Here is a 17,008-nt window from a genome sequence, read left to right on the forward strand (position 1 = left end):
AAGCTTCTGTTTTTATTGGCACAGGAGGCATTAATATATCGTTCACATATATGTAAGGAAATGTAATTTAAAATGTCGCAGTTAATGAACTTCTGTGTTAGGAGACAGAGTAATGTTGCCCGCGATCGGCAGAAACTATAGTGAAGAACGTTGAGAATTAAAGAGACAACATGTACAATATAATAAATTGTTTTTAATTTCAGTGCGTAAAAGGTAGACAAAGTTTTAATAGCAGGGGGGTGGGGGGGAGGGGTGTTCAAATGTCAAGCAGCGAAGAACAGGAGAACCTTTCAAAACAAAAACAGAATTACCTGGAAAAACTCAGCAGGTCTGGCAGCATCGGCGGAGAAGAAAAGAGTTGACGTTTCGAGTCCTCATGACCCTTCGACAGAACTTCAAGTTCTGTCGAAGGGTCATGAGGACTCGAAACGTCAACTCTTTTCTTCTCCGCCGATGCTGCCAGACCTGCTGAGTTTTTCCAGGTAATTCTGTTTTTGTTTTGGATTTCCAGCATCCGCAGTTTTTTTGTTTTTAGGAGAACCTTTCATGCTGGCTTCACATCAGGGGAACGGGCTACAATAATCCAGGTTAATATCGGGTAGAGCCACCAGGCACATCGCCTTGAAAATTCCCCCATGGCTAAAATAACCCCTTTTTTTGCTGCAAATGTCTTTTGTTGCATATATGACATTTTTTAAACGTTTTGTGCTCAAAAATCGAATAAGTTCTTTAAGCATAAGCCGCGCTTTATATTGTATAATAGACTGTTTACGGGACACAAAGTCGGCAGACGTTAAAGAAGGGAGCAGTAAGGTCATGTTAAAATACATTCTGGATGCGGTGATATGACGAAGCTTGTGAAAGTGCGTAGTGTCTTTAATATAAGCTGTGGGGGAATCATTTTGCGCCCTTCACAATTTCATTTTCAGAGTCCAATCTTTAATTCTTCCGCGCACTTGCAACTATTAAAACGGTCAATAAAGTAGCATCACTTACATTTTGGCAATATGTTGAAAAGCACTTTATAAAAAAATAATTTTTATCTATAACTTTTTGCAGCGTAAAATGCATAACCAAAAGGCGCTGTTTAAAGTTGTGGATATAGTTGAAATGGACAGTTCTTGGAAGGAATCAGAGTTCTAATAAATTAACGGGAGCCTGGGGTAAATGTATCAACTTGATGAATCTCTGTATAATGAATCAATCAATGTACAACAGCCGCTTCTCCACATACAGCCCCTCCCCTCTTTACTTATTTAATCTTTCAGTTTCAGTGTTTTTTCATTGGATTTGCAAGCTCGGTGGAAGTGATCCTTATTACAACCTCAAAACCCTTCATTTCGTTCACAGACTTTGCATTCCAGTCAAAAAGAAGCCTCGTTTTAATAATGTGGTGGCCGTTCCCCTGGGCCCAGTGTGTCGCGATATTCCGCTTTTGGCTATTTCTAGCGAAATGGTTAACGAAGCCTTTCCAACATTTCTTATCCCTTTGGCTCCACATAGCCAGAGTGGGGAGTATCACAAACGCTTTTAGGATGTCACTATTTACATAACACATACATAATTCATTATGCATTGGAATTACCACCTCACTTAACTGATTAAGTCAAATTGTATCTATTTTACGAAAGCCATGAACCATGTTACGTATGGACTGTCGATCCAAAGCTGCCTGCAGGAATAGTGCAGCTCCAGATTCAGGAAGTTGTTGATGCTCCCTCTCCTGTTGGATTGAGTCCAGGTGTCTTTTCAAAACGAAAATTTCCATAACTGCAAGAATAAATACAAATATTAGATAACAAACCAACATTATATTACAGATTACAGCCATTACCAATTAGTTGAATATACTGATAAGCACAGAGGGTGATAAATAGAGCAATGGGATTTTTAACATTCGTTCTTGGGGTGCGGGCATTACTGGCTAGGCCAGCATTTTATTTTTCAGAGGGCATTTTAAGAGGCAACCACATTGCTGTGGGTCTGGAGTCATGTGTAGGCCAGACCTGGTAAGGATGGCAGATTCCCTTCCCTAAGGGGCATCAGGGAACCAGATGAGCTTTTACAACAATCGACGATAGCTGTCATGTTCATGCTAACTGGGCCTAGTTTTCAATTCCAGACTTATTAGTTGAATTGAACCCATGTCCCCCAGAGCATTAGACGAGGCTCTGGATTATTAAGCCAGTGATATTTACCACTATGTCACCATCTTCCCTTAGAATGAAGAATATAATATGGAATTTTGGGAAAGACTGCGATGTAAATACATGGAAATCTATATGTATGTCAGTATATGTGGCTGTATATCAGAAGATCTCTAGATTTTCCATTCCCACTGCTGATGGCTGTTTGTTTACTTATGTAGTTTCATGAATGGTTCAATCAATCTTTTGCTGCTCGCCCCCCACCCCCCAAAATTTTGCTGATTTAGGTGACTGCCTAGATTGCCTCGCACAGTGCTTTTTTTCAAATTGTTTTGCAGCAAGACACCATGTTGAAGCTTTACTGTGACCCCCAAAGTGAGAGCAGGGTTGGGGGTGTAGAGCTGTGAGAGCACTGGGGTGTGGAATTTGTGAGGGCTGTGCAGGTGAGATTTGTGAGAGCAAAGGGGTGAGATTTGAGAGTGAAGGAGGAAATTTGACAGAGTGAAGGGGAAACTTGAGAGAGTGAAGGGGGAGATTTGAGAGAGTGAAGGGGCAGATCTGTGAGAGTGAAGGGGAGATTTGAGAGAAGGAAGAGGAAGATTTGAGGGTGAAAGGGGAGATTTTTGAGAGTAAGGGGGAGATTTGAGAAAGTGAAGGGGAAACTCGAGAGAGAATGAGGAGGGAGATTTGAGAGAGTGAAGGAGAGATTTGAGAAAGTGAATTGAAGATTTGAGAGAGTGAAGAGGCAGATTTGTGAGAGTGAAGGGGGAAATTTGAGAGAGTGAAGGGGGAGATTTGAGAGAAGGAAGAAGGAGATTTGAGAGTGAAAGGGGAGATTTTTGACAGTAATGGGGAGATTTGAGAAAGTGAAGGGGGAGATTTGAGATCGTGAAGGGGCAGGCTTGTGAGGGCAAAGGAGCAGATTTGTGAGAGTGAAGGGGGAGATTTGAGAGAGTGAAGGGGAGATTTGAGAGTGAAAGGGGAGATTTTTGAGAGACTGAAGGGGGAGATTTTTGAGAGACTGAAGGGGGAGATTTGAGAGAGTGAAGGGGGAGATTTGAGAGACTGAAGGAGGAGATTTGAGAGAGTGAAGGGGGAGATTTGAGAGTGGAGGGGGAGATTTGAGAGTGAAGGAGGAGATTTCAGAATGAAAGGGGAGATTTGAGAGTGACGGAGAGATTTGAGGGTGAAGGGGTAGATTTGAGGGCGAAGGGGTGCTTTGTGATAGCGAATGGGCAGATTTAAGAGTGAAGGGGTGATTTGTGATAGTGAAGGGGAGAATTGAGAGAGTGAAGGGAAAGTTTTAAAAGAGTGAAGGGGGAGATCCATAAGAGAAAAGGGGAGATTTCTGTCATAGGGAAAATATTGGAAGCTATTATTAAAGATGTTATGGCACAGCACTTAGAAACATTCAAGATAATCAGGCAGAGTCAACATGGCTTGGTGGAAGGAAAATCATGTTTAACCAATTTATTGGAGTACTTTGAAGGAGTCATATGTGCTGTGTGTAAAGGGGAACTGGTGGATCAACTGTATTTAGATTTCCAGTAGGCATTTGATAAAATGCCACATCAAAGTAGGAGGTAACATATTGGCATGGATAGAAGATTAATTAGCTAACTGGAAACAGAGAGATGGCATAAATGGATCTTTTTGTGGTTGGCAGGATGTGATGAGTAGTGTGCCACAGGGATCAGTGCTGGGGCCTCACCTTTTTATAATTTATATGGATGATTTGGATGAAGGGACTGAAGGTTTGGTTGCTAAATTTACTGATGACTCAAAGATAGGTAGGAAAGTAACTTGTGAAGAGGACATAAGGAGGCTACAAAGGGACATAAATAGGTTAAGTGAGTGGGAAAAAATCTGGCAAATGGAGCATAATGTGGGAAAATGTGAAATTGTTCATTTTGGTAGGACAAATAAAAAGAAGCTTATTATCTAAATTGTGAGAGATTGCAGAGCTCTGAGATTCAGAGGGATCTGGATGTCCCAATGCAAGAATCACAAAAGGCTAGTATGCAGATACAGCAAGTAATTAGAAAAGCTAATAGAATGTTATTGTTTATTGCAAGGGCAGTTGAATATAAAAGTAGGAAGGTTATGCTTCAGCTCTACAGGACACTGGCAAGACCACACCTGGAGTATTGTGTACAGCATTGGTCTCCTTATTTAAGGAGGGAGGTAAATGCATTAGAAACAGTTCAGAGAAGGATTACTGGACTAATACCAGAAATGGGCAGGTTATCTGATGATGAATGGTTGTATAGGTTAGGCTTGTATCCACTGGAGTTAAGAAGAGTAAGAGGCGACTTGATTGAAACCTCTAAGATCCTGAGGGGTCTTGACAGGGTGGATGTGGAGAAGATGTTTCCTCTTGTGGGAGAATCTTGAACTAAGGGTCACTGGGTAGATTGAATGGATTGAATTGAGAGAGTGAAGGGCGAGATTTGAAAGTGAAGAGGGTGATTTGAGAGAGTGAAGGGGGTGATTGTGAAAGTGTAGAGCGGGATTTGAGAGAGTGAAGGGATAGATTTAAGAGAGTGAAGGGGTAGATTTCAGAAAGTTAAGACAGAAATTTCAGAGAGTGAAGGGGTAGATTTAGAGAGTGAAGGAGTAGATTTGAGACAGTGAAGGGTAAAAATTTTGTAAAAATGAAGGGCTAGATTTGGGAGAGTGAAGGGGGACATTTTTGAGAATGAAGGGGGAGATTTGAGAGTGAAGTGGTTGATTTGAGACAGTGAAGGAAGAGGTTTGTGTAAGTTAAGGGAGAGATTTGGGACAGTGAAGAGAGAGATTTATGAGAGTGAAGGGGGAGATTTGTGAGAGTAAAGGGGGAGAATTATGAGAGTGAAGGTAGAAGATTTGTGCAAGTTACGAGGGGAGATTTGAGAGAGTGATTGCCTGGGCAACTCAAAGGCAGACTGCTAATGCCATGGCTCAGTCTGGGGTCCTGGGTTTGAGTTGCACTATAGCACACAGTGGAATGTGAATTCAATAAAAATCTGGGATTAAAAGTCTAATGATGACCATGAAACCATTGTAAAAACCCATCTGGTTCACTAATGTCCTTTAGGGAAGGAAATCTGTTGTCCTTTCCTAGTCTGGCCTACATGCAACTCCAGCCCCATAGCAATGTGGTTGACAAAATGCCCTCTGAAATGGCCTAGTAAACCACTCTGTTGTAACCAGCTGCTACAAAGGCACAACAAAGTAATGAAACTGGACGGACCACCCAGCATCGACCTAGGCACCGGAAACGACAACGGCAATCTCAGCCCTGTCGACCCCACAATGTCCTCTTTAATAACATCTGGGGGCTAGTGCCAAAATTGAGAGAGCTGTTTCACAGACTTGTCAAGCAACAGCCTAACGTAGCCATCCTCATGGAACCATACCTTTCAGATAATGTCCCAGACACCACCATCACCATCACCTGGGTATGTCCTGTCCCACTGGCAAAGATAGCAGCACAGTGGTATACAGTTGGGAGAGAGTTGCCCTGGGAATCCTCAACATCGACTCTGGACCACATGAAGTCTCATGGCATCAGGCCAAAAATGGGCAAGGAAACCTCCTGCTGATTACCACGTACCGCCCTCCCCCAGCTGATAAATCAGTGCTCCTCCATGTTGAACATCACTTGGAGGAAGCACTGAGGGTGGCAAGGGCACAGAATGTACCCTGATTAGGGAACTTCAATGTCCATTACCAAGAGTAGCTCAGTAGCACCACTACTGATCAAGTTGGCTGAGTCCTAAATGACATAGCTGCTAGACTGGGTCAGCACTGAGGGAACCAACAAAAGGGAAGAACATACTTGACCTCATCCTCACCAACCTGCCTGCCACAGATGCACCTGTCCATGACAGTATTGGCAGGAGTGATCATCGCAAAGATGAAATCCTGCCTTCATATTGAGGATACCCTCAATTGTGTTGTGGGTATCACTATGCTAAATGGGATAGATTTCAAACAGATCTAGCAGCTCAAGACTTGGCATCCATGAGGTGCTGTGGGCCATCAGCAGCAGCAGAATTGTACTCAACCACAATCTGTAACTTTAAGCCAGGCATTTCTCCCTCTCTACCATTACCATCAAGCCAAGGGATCAACCCTGGTTCAATGAAAAGTGCAGGAGGGCATGCCGAGAGCAGCACCAGGTGTAACTAAAAATGAGGTGTCAACCTGGTGAAGCTATAACACAGGACTACTTGCATGCCAAACAGCAGAAGCAGCAAGTGATAGACAGAGCTAAGCGATCCCACAACCAATGGATCAGATATAAGCTCTGCAGTCCTGCCACAGTTGTGGATGGTGGTAGACAATTAAACAACTCGCTGGAGGAAGATGCTCCACAAATATCCCCATCCTCAATGATGGAGGAACCCAGCACAGCAGTGCAAAAGGTAAGACTAAAACATTCACAAGAATCTTCAGCCAGAATGCCAAGTGGATAATCCATCTCAGCCTCCTCTGGAAGTCCCCAGCATCACAGATTCCAGTCTTCAGCCAATTCGATTCACTTGATGTGATATCAAGAAACAGCTCAAGTCATTGGATACTGCAAAGGCAATAGGCCCTGATAATATTCCGGCAATAGAACTTGTGCTCCAGAGCTTGCCACGCCCCTAGCCAAGCTGTTCCAGTGCAGCTACAACACTGGCATCCACCCGGCTATGTGGAAAATTGCCCAGGTATATCCTGTACATAAAAAACAGGACAAATCCAACCCAGCCAATTACCGCCCCATCAGTCTACTCTCCATCATCAGTAAAGTAATGGAAGGGGTCATCAACAATGCTATCAAGTGGCACTTGCTTAGCAATAACCCGTTCACTGATGCCCAGTTTGGGTTCCGCCAGGACCACTCATCTCCTGACCTCATTACAGCCTTGGTTCAAACATGGACAAAAGAGCTGAACTCCCGAGGTGAGGTGAGATGAGAGTGACTGTCCTTGACACCAAGGCGGCATTTAACTGAGTGTGGCATCAAGGAGCCCTTGCAAAACTGGAGTCAATGGGAATCAGGGGAAAACTCTCCTCTGGTTGGAGTCATACCTAGCACAAAGGAAGATGGTTGTGGTTGTTGGAGGTCAGTCATCTCAGCTCCAGGACATCATGGCAGGAGTTCCTCAGGGTAGTGTCCTAGGCCCAACCATCTTCAGCTGCTTCATCAATGACTTCCTTCCAGCATAAGGCCAGAAGTGGAGATGTTTGCTGATGATTGCACAATGCTCAGCACCATTTGTGACTCCTGAGATACTGAAGCAGTCCATGTCCAAATGCAACATGACCTGGACAATATCCAGGCTGGGGCTGACAAGTGGCAAGTAACACTCACACCACACAAGTGTCAGGCAATGACCATCTCCAACGAGAGAGAATCCAATCATCGCCCCTTGATTTTCAATGGCATTACCATCACTGAATCCCCCACTATCAACATCTTGGGGGTTACCATTGACCAGAAACTGAATTGGGCAAGCCATATAAATACTGTGGCTACAAGAACAGGTCAGAGGCTGGGAATCATGTGATGAGTAACTCACCTCCTGGCTCCCCAAAGTCTGTCCACAAGGCACAAGTCAGAAGTGTGATGGAATACTCCCCACTTGCCTGGATGTGTGCAGCACCTGCAACATCTAAGAAGCTGGACACTGTCCAAGACAAAGCAGCCTGCTTAATTGTCACCACATCCACAAACATTCACTCCCTCCGCCACCGACGCACATTAGCAGCAGTGTATACCATCTACAAGATGCACTGCAGGAATTCACCAAGGCTCCTTCAACAACACCTCCCAAACCCATGACCATACCACCTAGAAGGACCAGGCAGCAGATAGATGGGAACACCACCACCTGGAAGTTCCCCACCAAGTCACTCACCATCCTGACTTGGAAATATATCGCCATTCCTTCATTGTCACTGGGGTCAAAATCCTGGAACTCCCTAACAGCACTGTGAGTGTACCTACACCACATGGATTGCAGCAGTTCAAGAAGGCAGCTCACCACCACCTTCTCAAGGGCAACTAGGGGTGGGCAATAAGTGCTGGCCCAGCCAGCAGAGCCCATGTCCTGTGAAGGAATAAAAAAACTTCTGAGGCCAATAATAGTTTGGGACTTCAACCACCTTAATATCAATTGGGATGCGAACAGAGTAATAGACACAGAGAGCACAAAACTCTTGAACAGCATTCAAGAGAACTTAATTTAGCAGCATGTAGCAAGCCCAACGAGAGTGAGTGCAATTCTAGATTTAGTCTTAGGAAATGAAACTGGGCAAGTGAATGAAGTAGTAGTGGGTAATCATTTTGGAGATAGTGATCATAATATATTTAGACTTAGCATCATTATGGGAAAGGATAAAGGTAGAACAGGGGTAAAAGTTCTAAATTGAGGGAAGACAAATTTTCCAAAGCTGAGAGGTGACCTGGTGAAAGTGGACTGGTTATAGCAACTTGAAGGGAAAATCAGTGACGGACCATTGGGAGGTATTCAAAAGCGAGCTTCTATGGGCACATTTTAGACATGTAACCACAAAGAAAAAGGGCAGTCCTACCAAATCTAGAGCCCCTGGTTATCTAGAAGCAGACAAGGTTTGATAAAGCAGAAAAAGAAAACTTATGACAGTCACAAAAACTTAATACTGTAGAAAGCCTAGAGGAGTATAGAAAGTACAGGGGTGAAGTTAAAAGAAAAGGTAATTAGGAAAGCAAAGAGAGGATAGGAAAAAATATTGGCAGGTAAAATCAAAGATAATTTACCAATAAGAGCAAGAAAATAATGAAGGAAAGGGTAGGGCCTATCAGAGATTTACATAGTAACTTGTGCGTTGATACTGAAGATGTGGGCAGGGTTCTCAATGAGTACTTTGTTCTGTCTTCACTAACGAGAGATGCAGATATTCCAGTTAAAGAGGAGGAGTGTGAAATATTAGATACAGTAAGCATGGTGAGAAAAGATGAACTTGGACGGACTGACATCCTTGAAGTCACCAGGGCCGGATGGATTGTAGCCCAGGCTGTTAAAAGCAGCCAGGGAGGAAATAACGGATGATCTAAGGATCATTTTCCAATCTAGATATAGGTGAAGTACCAGAGGATTGGAGGTCTGTGAATGTTGCACCATTTTTAAAAAAGGGTGTGAGGGATAGGCCAAATAATTATAGGCTGGTCAGTCTGACTTCAGTGATGGGCAAATTATTAAAATGAATTCTGAGAGATAGGATAAACTGTCACTTAGAAAGGAAGAGATTAATCAGGGACAGCCAGCAAGGGAAGGTCATGTCTTACTAAGTTAACCAAATTTTTTAAGGAAGTAACAAGGAGGATTGATGAGAGTTGTGCAGTGGATGTTATCTGCATGGATTTTAGTAAGGCATTTGACAAGGTCCCACATGGCAGACTGTTTAGAAAAGTATAAGCCCCTGGGATACAGGGGAATGTGGTGAGTTAGATTCAAACTTGGCTCAGCAACAGGAAACAAAGGGTATTGGTTGATGGATGCTTTTGCAAATGGAAAACAGTTTCCAGTGATGTTCCACAGGGCTCAATGTTGGGTCCCTTGCTGTTTGTTGCATATATTAATGATTTGGACTTAAATGTGGGAGGCATGATTGGAAGATTTGCAGATGACACAAAAATGGGCCGTGTAGTTGATGGTGAAAAGGATAGCTGTTGTCTTCAGAATGATATCAATGGCTTGGTTGAATAGGTGGAAAAGTGGCAGCTGGATTTCAATCCAGAGAAGTGAGAGATAATGCATTTTGGGAGGGCAAGCAAAGCTAGGGAATGCACAATAAATGGGAGGATATTGGGAAGGAAAGCGGAAGTGAGGGACCTCGGAGTGCATGTCCACAGGTCTGTGAAGGTGGCAGGACAGGTGGATAAGGTGGTAAAGAAAGCTTATGGAATGCTTTCCTTTATTGGACAAGGTATAGAATATAAAAGCAAGGACGTAATGAAGGAACTGTATAAAATGCTGGTTAGGCCACAGCTGGAATTTTGTGTACAGTTCTGGTTGCCACATTACAGGAAGGATAGGCTGGGGTTGTTTTCCTTGGAACAGAGGAGGCTGACGGATGACCTGATTGAGGTGCAGAAAATTATGAGGGGCCTGGATAGAATAGACAGGGATGCCCTGTTTCCCCTAGTAGAGAGGTCAATTGCCAGGGCACAGAGTTAAGGTGATCGGTAGAAGGATTAGAGGGGATATGAGGAAAAGCTTCTTCACCCAGTTGGTGGGTGTTTGGAATTCACTGCCTGGTTTGGTGGTTGAGGCAGAAACCATAAACTCAGTTAAAAGGTACCTGGATCTGCACCTGAAGTGCTGTAATCTGCAAAGCTATGGACCAGGTGCTGGATTTAGTGGGTTAGTAAGGGCAGCTAGTTTTTTCTTTTTTCTATTTTGGTTGGCGCAGACACAATGGGCTGAATGGCCTTTTTCTGTGCTGTAACTTTTCTATGGTTCTATGACCTGGAGACAGTTCTTGGCCATCCACACACAGTGCCCAGTCCATAAAAGTTGATTTTGCAGGTGTTTTGTCTGAATGATTGTGTACCCGGCTTCAAGATGGACACGATTTGTTTGATGATAAACTCAAAGAATCCAGAGGATACAATGGAGGCATTGCTGATGGAATTTCTCTTGTGCTCTTACGTGTCACTGATACACAGACCAGGTCTCACTCCCAACCACGATTTCATGCTGGCTGGCCAATTAACAGCCAGCCAGCGTGAAGCGCACACTGAAAGGCTTCAGTGCTGCCGGGGTGGGGGGCGGGATGAGGGCGGGTGATGACATCAATGCGGGCGCAGGCGAGGGCTGAGAGAAAGCTCTCTGAAAACTGAGAGCTGCCTCAGGGAGCTGCAGACCTGAAAACCATAAAACAAAGTTTTGAAAATAAGAAAATAAAAATGTCCAAGTGTCACAATCAGGCACCTGAACATATAGTTGATAAAAATGCTGTCCACAGATTTTTATGTTTATTTCACTTAATAACGGAAATTTCATCCTGCCCGTGGATGAGGTTTGCTGAAAAATGCAAAGTCTGCCCGACCGATTCGTCTATCCGCTAACTGTAAGGTTGGACGGGCCACGAAAAATCGGAGACAGTTGCGCTGTTAATGGTCTTACTTGCCTTCTTAATTGTTGGAGGGTGCGCTTCTGACTTTTGTGCATGTCTGCTGAGCGAACTATTGCGTGAATGCGTGATAACGTTGGGATGCTCGCCCAACGTCTTCTCACGCGGTTTTACGCTCAATTGGGTCAGGCACGCATCCACCCACAAGACATAAAATTTTGCCCAATGTCAACATTCAAGACTAGATTGGGTAGAAAGCTGGAGGAAAATGCAATTAAGGGAAATGGGAGCAGCATGACAAAATGTGACGAGAACTAGTTGCTTTTGGGGCGGGCAAATGGTGACATGGGCTGGCAGAGGTGAAAAGCCTCTTTCCATGTTGTAACCTCTATGTATTTCTTTTAAAGACTGGACTCTGGATTTCAAGGTCTATACCTTTCTCCGCTGTGGATGGAGGCAATTTGACTTTCCACCCAGGTGCCTCCAGTACTTCCATATTGGTGCTCTGTGGTTGACCAGATATCCTGCTCTCAAACTGATTATCTATATCTCCCATGGTCCATGGATCTATGCTGGTTCTAAGTAGAGATTAAGTGGTGGATGCCAGGAGAGTATTGGTGAGGCCCAGCAACAGATTCTTCCTCCTAACAACCTATTGCCAAGCAGCCTTGTCCAAACAGCTGATATTAAGCAACTGATCTAAGCCAGCTTGCACCTCAGTGATGAACTGATCTGATGAAGGATAACCCATTATGCAAACCTTGAGCTGTGGTATTTCTTCCTGCTTATTCATCTCTTGCCTGCTCCTTCAAGTCCCTCTTGCCCTTCTTGTCATCCCATAGTCTCTATTCTTTTGTGCAGAAAATCTCCAAGTTCCTCCTCATTCAAAGCAGAGGCTCTACATCTTCTTATCCGGCTGCCTGACACCTCAGTATACTGGGGAGGAAAACATTGCGTCTTTAAGCCTTAAAGGCCTGTCACACAATACAGAGCTCCCCTTTCTATTGGGTGTGAAAGTATACGCATTCATCACATGCCCGTTTTATGTTAATGACTGAATCTGCATATGGTTTTGTGTAATTTGGACATCTTGGCACAGTGCTCTACCTGACTTGTGCTTGGGTACAGAGTAGGAGTAAATTTGCTCCCATGCTTCCCTTTCCCTTTCTCTTATCTTTTCACCCTAATTCCGGCAATATCACATTGCTGTTGGAACGTGATTAAGGCCCACAGACATATGGAGCAATCGATCTGCTTTAGGTTACAAAAAATGGGAAATTAACATGCCCAGATCAAATTATAAGTATCATTGATTTATAAAATTAGTTTTTAACCAATTAGCTGATGAGAAAGTGTCATATAGGAGACAATGTGGCATTGATTCAAGTTCAAGTACATAGTGCAACCCTATAGGAGCAGTAAATCATTTTTACCATCCATTCCATTTTGAAAAATGTTACTTAAATATTGTTTAAATAAGTGAATGATGGTGAAATCAATTGAGAAAGTGGTATGAGACTAACAAAATACTGTTGATGCAGGAAACCAGAAATAAAGACAGAAAACATTGGAAACACTCAGCAAGTCAGAAAGCACCTGGACAGAGACAAAAGTAGGGTTAGTGCTGCAGTCCCAGAGCCCTTCCTTCCTCTCCCCACAGAAGCTGCCTGACCTGCTGAATCTTTATGGGCGGAAGGTGATTCTGGCCTGACAGTGATTAACTCAAGGTTCTTCAGTTTCAACTTAGCTTCCTGTACATTGGTGCGCTCAGTAACTCCAATCCATCCTATGCCAAATTTAAGGATTTAATAAAAATCAAAATAAAAGATAAAAGGATAACAATTTGTTTCTAGTATATGAGAAGCCAGGCAGACAACTTCTTTTCAGTGGTCAGGGAGATTAGATCTATTGATTTGGGATATAGAAATACATGATCTTTTGCCACAAATGAACTGCATTTTATAGATGAACAATATAATCAAGTTGGTAGGTCTGGCATCATCTATTTTTTTACTCATTCATGGTATGTAGGCATTGCTGCCTTGGCCAGCATTTATTGTCCATCCCTAATTGCCCTTGTTCAGTGGTCATTTTTTAAGAGTCAACTAACTGCTGGGGGTCTGGAGTCACATGTAGGCCAGACCAGGTAAGGATGGCAGATTTCCTCCCCTAAAGGACTTTGGTGAACTAGATGGCTTTTTACAACAATTGGCAATGGTCTTGTGTTCATCATCAGGCTTTTAATTCTAGATTTTTATTGAATTCAAATTTCAGCGCCTGCTGTGGTGGGATCCGAATCCTGGTCCCCAGACCATTACCCTGAGTCTCTGGAACACTAGCCCAGTGACAATAACACTGTGCCACTGCCTCTCCTGGAAAGAGAAACAGAGTTAAGGTTTCAAGTCATCTACAAGGCATAAGTCAGGGGTGTGATGGAATACTCGCCACTGGCCTGAATGAGTGCAGCTCCAACAATACTCAAGAAGCTTGACACCATCCAGGATAAAGCAGCCCACTTGATTGGCACCCCATTCACAAACTTTCACTCCATCTACAAGATTGTACCATCTTCAAGATGCACTGTAGGAACTCACCAAGGCTTCTTAGGCTGCACCTTCCACACCCACGACCACTACCATCTATAAGGACAAGGGCAGCAGATGCATGGGAATGCCATCACCTGGAAGTTCCCCTCCAAGCCACACACCATGCTGACTTGGAAATGTATTGCTGTTCCTTCACTGTTGCTGGGTCAAAATCCTGGAACTCCTTCCCTCATAGCACTGTGGGTGTACCTACACCACAGGGCCTGCAGCGGTTCAAGAAGGCAGTTCACCACCACCTTCTCAAGGGCAAATAGGGATGGGCAATAAATGCTGGCCTAGCCAACGACACCCACATCCCATGAATGAATGAATAAAATGTCCAATATGACTCTCCTTGGGAACCAAGGTACAAAGAACAGTCATATTGAGCACGAAATGTTAACTCTGTTTCTCTCCACAGTTGCTGCCAGACCTGCTGAGTTGTTCCAGCACTTTCTGTTTTTATTTCAGATCTACAGCATCTGCAGTATTTTGCTTCTATAGTCAAGTTGGTGTTGTGTAAAATCCTTAAAAGATTTTATAATTTCTCAGATGAGTAAAGATTGGGTCAACTTTGAAAATGTTGATGTTGGTATGGCGCAGTCTAGTACTGTGAGTAATCTAACAACATCCAAATGTTCAGTTAACTACAGAGAAGTGCCCTGGGTTTAACAATGAGTGCTTCTGGGTTGCATATTTTGATCCACTGTGGTTAGTGTATATCAAAGATCTGATGATAAACAAAAATGGTTATTTTGGCAGCTCACAAATATATCTTATGGACCTGGAAGCAGGTCGTTAAAGAGGAATTTTGAATTAAGATTAAAAATTACTCCTGAATTTAATTTTTAGGGATTACTTTAACCAAATACGGGATGAATTGTGAGTGATCAAAATGCAGCACTGTTAAACTCTTTTTCAACCTGTTGAATGCCTTTTGTGTTTATGTACAAATAGAATTAATTGAAGGTCACAGTTGAATTGACTCTTACTATTCCAATTCAGTATTAATCATATTCCCACTAATGTATGTTCTCCTTTTAATTTTACTATAATCTTTTGTCCATTGTTATTGCATTTTTAACTTGTCTCCTGATTTTGAAATGCTGAATATTGGGCCAATACTAGACATTAAAGCAAAAGGAGGAAACAGGATTTTTAAAATTCATTCATGGGATGTGGCCTTCGTTGGCTGGGCCAGCATTTATTGCCCATCCCTATTTGCCCTAGAAAAGGTGGTGGTGCACTGCCTTCTTGAACCGCTGCAGTCCGTGTGGTGTAGGTACACCCATGGTGCTGTTAGGAAGGGAGTTCCAGGATTTTGACCCAGCGGCAGTGAAGGAACGGTGATATATTTTCAAGTCAGGATGGTGAGTGATTTGGTGGGGAACTTCCAGGTGGCAGTGTTCCCATCTATCTGCTGCCCTTGTCCTTCTGGATGGTCGTGGTCGTGGGTTTGGAAAGTGCTGTCTAAGGAGCCTTGGTGAATTCCTGCAGTGCATCTTGTAGATGGTACACACTGCTGCTACTGTGTGTCGGTGGTGGAGGGAATGAATGTTTGTGGATGTGGTGCCAATCAAATGGGCTGCTTTGTCAATTCTGGAAACTTAGCTTGACCAATGCACTGTGAAGAACTGTGGAATCTGTAGAGCTTTGTGGAGTGCAGCAGTAGACAGAATGGCATCTATTGTTGGGTGTTGGCATTTCCATGGATAATAAGTAATACTCTAGTTCTGATGTTTGGATAACTGATTTGTATAACATTCAAACACTACAGGTCAACAATTGTGCAGAAAAGAAAGATGGAAACTGCAATGACTGAGGAAGTGGAGATTGTGCTCCAAGGCTGACCTAGGTATGTTTGGGGAATGGACTCTGATAAATGGGAAAGAGCTTGGCGTGGTCTGAAACAGGTAGTGGACACCACAATGAAGTGCCTGTTCAAAGGCTATAGCAAAAGTCAACTGATAATTTGGAATTGACTTTCAGGAGAATAAAAATCCAAATGGTGTATAAGCATGCAGAGTACATTTTGAAGGACTTACAAAACAAATGCTAGCTCAGGCTCATCCTCAGTACATGAATTGCCCCATTTTCTTACTTGTCAAGGAAGGAGGTTCAGGGAGATTGTCAGAAATCTACACAGATCCTAGGAGTGAGTCAGGAAGGAAGGTGCAGGGACTGAAGATCAGAGATGACATCACAGCTCTTGTGGGATAAGAGGAGATTAAAAATATAAGCAATTGAAATTGGGAATAGCAATTTAAAAAGTGAGATGTAAAAATAGCTTAAAGAGAGGTGGTGAGAGCTCTGAAAGGAGATAAGATATGACAAAAAGGCAGGATTAAAGTTAAGAACTTGCATTTGTATAGCACTTTTTACAACATCCCAAAGCGTTTCACAGGTGATTAACTCTTTTTAAATTGCAGTCACTATTGTCATAAAGGGAAACGCAGCAGCAAATTTGTGCACAGCAAAATCCCAGAAAGAGCATTGAGATAAAGGACTAACTAAACAGTTTTAGTGGTATTGGTTGAGGGATAAATGTTGTACAGGAAACCAAGAGAACTCCTGTGCTCTTCTTTGAATGATGCCATTGGATGTTTCACATTCATCTGAGAGAGCATACAGGACCTCAATTAATATCCCATCTGTATGGCAGCACCTTCTCAGTACTGCAAAGGAGCATTAGCCAAACTTACGTGCTGAAGCTGCAGAATGTGTTTTGAACCCATGACCTTCTGACATAGAAGAAACCAAGGAGGTACTAGATGATACTGCTCAGAATTGACTCATAGTAGGGTCAGAAAAATGGCAGCAAGAACCTAAGAGCTGGCCACTCTAACAAAGGAGATGAAGAGAAGAATACAGTAAATACCTTAGGCATGTGTGGAACTGCTGCTGAAGTGTTTAAAGATGGGAAGCCAAAGTTGGAGAAGGGGCATTTCCATTTCTTACCATTTCCCCCATCTCTGTTCAAGACTTTAATTCATGGTGGGCATGGCTCCATAGGCGCTACCAGTTCTCCAGTAACTCAGCTATCAAATAATGCTCCATGAATGGACCTAGATTACTTGTGATGATTGGCTATTTTGCCATAGGGATATCTCTGCAAAGCATGATCTTGCACTTATCATGTTCTCGCTGACATGTTTTCCAACAGAAGACACTGAATAGTGCTCAGCA

This window comes from Carcharodon carcharias, chromosome 3 (assembly GCF_017639515.1).
Source record: "Carcharodon carcharias isolate sCarCar2 chromosome 3, sCarCar2.pri, whole genome shotgun sequence".
Classification (NCBI taxonomy): Eukaryota; Metazoa; Chordata; class Chondrichthyes; order Lamniformes; family Lamnidae; genus Carcharodon; species Carcharodon carcharias.